We start from the raw sequence: 3,758 nt of genomic DNA, 5'->3' as shown, positions 1-3,758 counted from the left end.
GCGTTTCAGGAGGAGGAGCCGTTCTACTAATCTGGTCCTTTCTGCCTTCCTTGGGCCACACCCTGAACCCAGAACCCCGCACAGCAAGTGTTTTCTCCTGATATTCACACGGCTCCCCGCTCCTCCAGGGGCTTAGTCAAAGGCCACCTTCTCAGAGTCTAATTGTCCACCTTGTCTAAAGCTTTAGCTCCCCACCCTTTATAGCCTCCTCTGCGTTTTATTCTCCTTTAGCACTTAGACTCTAACGTCCATAAGGGGCAAGGGTTTCTGACTGTCTCATTCATTCACTGGGTTCTCAGAGCCTAGAACTGTGTCTGGTACATGGCAAGTGTTGTCACCGCTGGAATCCTTGATGAATCATACACAGGAAGTTGCTCTCCAAGCCTTTAGCCCCCAGGGGAGGGGAGGGGTGGAACTGCTCTAATTACTCTCCTCCTACTTCCTCTGCAGACCCAGGGGCTCAGAAGGGAGGGTGCTGGGCACAAGTGTCAGGGACCTGACTTCACAAACCACTCCCAGGAGCCCACACCTCAGGAATCCTCCCTCCAGCACCTGCCTTTTCCCAAAGCTCCAAGTGATTCTGCTCACAGGCAAGTGTGGGGCTGCCGCCCTGCCTTCATCTCCAGGCTCTGTGGGTTCAAGGCTGCCCCCTCCTCTCCAGTCGCTGCAGCTGCTTCCAGGTGGGTGGTAAACCCACTGAGCTCCACGCTCCTCCAGAGCCCCTGGGGACCCCAGCTTCCTCTCCCTGCCCCCACCCCAAAACTAAGACCAACTTCCTCATGGTGGGCACCTCACGTGGCTGCCAGGAAAAGTGTCCAAGTAGGCTCTCTCTCTCACCAAAAAACCACACACACACACACACACAAAATCACTTTATTTTGGAAAATTTCAAACACAGAAAAGTAGAGAGACTAGTATAATGAGCCTCCATGTACCCATCACTGAACTTCAACAATTAACATTTTCCACTGTTTTCATCTCCCTTTACTCCTCCCACTCTCACTCTGCCACCTTTTCATTTTCCTAAGTCTTTTAAAGCAAACCTCATCATCACACTAATTCACTCATAAATGCTTTCCCATAGGTATTACTGACAGATCGCAGATCAAGGCTTTAAAAAACAGTGATGCCATTGTCACATCTATTCATATTAGTGATAATTTTTTTTAAGTTTTTTTAAGTTTTTAATGGATACTGGGGATTGAACCCAGAACCTTGTGCCCACTAAGCATGTGCTCCACCACTGACCTATACCTACCCCCCCAATATTAGTAATAATTTCTCAATATTGTCTAATACCCAGACTGTGTTCAGTTTTCTGCTAGTGTCACAAATACCTTTTTCTAGTTGGTTTGTTCAAATCAGTATCTGCCAGGCTTCCCGCATGGCATTTGGCTGATTCGTGGCTCAAGTCTGTAATCTTCCAAGTGGGCTCTGACTCTGCATGTCCACACAAGCAGCCGATTAACGTTGCCTGGGAATTTTTACCAAACACCCATACCTGGGCCCTACCTAGACCATTCAGGTCAGGGTCCCTGGGGTGAACCTGGGTCTGGGTGTTCGCTTCATTCATTTTTATTCATTTATCGATTAAGCACCAGGACTGGGTACTACTGGAATACACTGAGGGGTTCTCAGCTGTGCCCGCCAGGGGGCAGGTGGCAATGTCTTGAGATGTTTGTGGTTGTCACAACTTGAGGGGTGCGATGCCACGGCATTTAGTGGGTGGAGGCCAGGGAGGCTGCTGGACATCTTACAGTGCACAGGACGAGCCCCCATGGCAGAGAATGAACCTGCCCCAAACGTCAAAGTGCTGACATGGAGAAATTCTGATACTGAAGCCCAAACTCCACTGTTTTCAAGGGGCAGAGGCCTCCTGGGAGAGGAAGCAGATTAAACTGGACTCTTTCCACTCCTCCTCTCAACCCCAGCTGACAGAATGATCCAGGGGCTTCTTGTCATTAGCCCCTTGTCCCCTCCCCCAGTGCTGAGTTGGGCCAGGCTCCCCCAAGAGACTGGTGAGACTGGCCTCTCCTTTCTCTGCTTACAGGAGAGCAGGGCACAGGTCAGAACTCACAGCTCACCTGCCGGGTGACCTGTGACTGTCCTGCGCCTCGGGCCCCACCCCTGGGAAACAGAGAGGAGGGCCATCCTGAGCAGGGGTGACATGGGGCCGAGCGCAGAGGTGGTAGTCAGTGCCAGTTATGCTGTTCCCTGTGGTACCCGGTGCCCAGCACAGAGCAGGTGCTCAAAAGGTGCTTGTGGAAATGAATGGATCCCACTTCTCCTTGTGGAAACCTGGGCCCAGAGACAGGCCGAGCTCACGGCCAGCACCCAGCACTCAGCCGGCTCAAGGATTCTCCGCCAGCAGAAAGGGCTGCGTTTCCGCGACAGGAAGATGGGTGGCTGTGCCCGCTGTCCCTGGGGGCTTCCCTACCCCTCTGTTGTTACCGTCACAGGAGACCATGCAGAGCAGCCCTGCCCTACAGCTCCCTGGGGAGGAACATGGACGAGGACCATCACACCCCACCTTCCCCCAGGATGATGGGGGTGGGGACGGGTAGTGGGGCACCCTGCCCCTAACCCTGTCCCGCTCTGTCCTTCTGCTTAGGGGAGACAGGAGACATTTCCTGCCTGTCACTCTCACCTTGATGCAGTCAGGGGAACCAAAAGATTGCAACATTTTTAGGAATGACTCAAAGGGAGAACACAGCTGGGGTGCTGACTCTATTACCTGCAACCTGATTCTTTCCTGTGCTGCCCAAAGGAGTGTCATTGTGTTGCTCTGAGACTCAGTTTCCCTTCCTAAGCCTCCAGAAGGACACAGACACAGGGTGTGGTGACCTTGGACTGGTAAGATGGAGCTGGTGTGACAGGCTTGTGACAATGACATGAAAAGCACTTGGTAGGGGATGGCTTTGTTATTCCTGGCAAGCTGGGTAGGTGCCTGCAAAGGCCTCCTCTCCGTGGGAGGCCTCCTCAGGAACCCATTTGGATAAAAGGTCTCTGCACCCACACAGTCGGGAACCAGGGAATTACTATCAGCTGGACGTCCTCAAAACCTGAAGCCAGCCCGCAGCCAGGGGGCAAGTCCTAACACCCCAAGCTGGGCCGCACCGTCTGGTTCACCCCCAGAAGTAGGGGGCAAAAGCATGTGTGCAGAGCCAGAGGGCCAGAGTCTACCACCAGGCCATCTGAAGCCCCACAAGCCTGCGACTAAATGGGGTTGGTGGGGGAGGCTGCGCGTTGCTAACGTGTCCCCAGGGGCCCAGGGCGGGGGGGGGGGGGGGTGGCGATATGGTGGAGCCTTTCACTTCTCCCCTCCCCTTTCTGCAGCCTGGAGGTGGGGCCCTCTCAAGCACGGCCATCTGGTATGGGGGAACCCCCGAGGCCCACCTTCTACCACCCAGGGGTGCACGGCCGGAGCCTGGTACGCAGCCTTGGGGAGGGGCGCGCTGTGGAGAGCCCCCCCCCACCTCCCCGGCCGCGGCGCAAACTTGCCCCGGCTTTCACCCCTCAAACTCACCCGCCACCTCAACCTCACCCCTCCCCGCACCCCGCGTCCCGGCCGGCGAGAGGAAACTAAAGAGGGCAGGGGTACTCCAAGAAGCCGGAGGCCGGGCGCTGGGCGCGCCCCTCGCTGCTCCCCAGGGAGGTGGCGGGCCCGCCCCGCTCCGCCCCCCTCCGCCCCCGCGCCCGACCGGTGCGATCCTGCGCCCGAGGGCGGGGCGGGGCTGCTGTCAGCTCCGCCCCCCGGG

Source organism: Vicugna pacos, chromosome 21 (genome assembly GCF_048564905.1).
Source record: "Vicugna pacos chromosome 21, VicPac4, whole genome shotgun sequence".
Classification (NCBI taxonomy): domain Eukaryota; kingdom Metazoa; phylum Chordata; class Mammalia; order Artiodactyla; family Camelidae; genus Vicugna; species Vicugna pacos.
Note: the sequence above shows the minus strand (reverse complement) of the source record.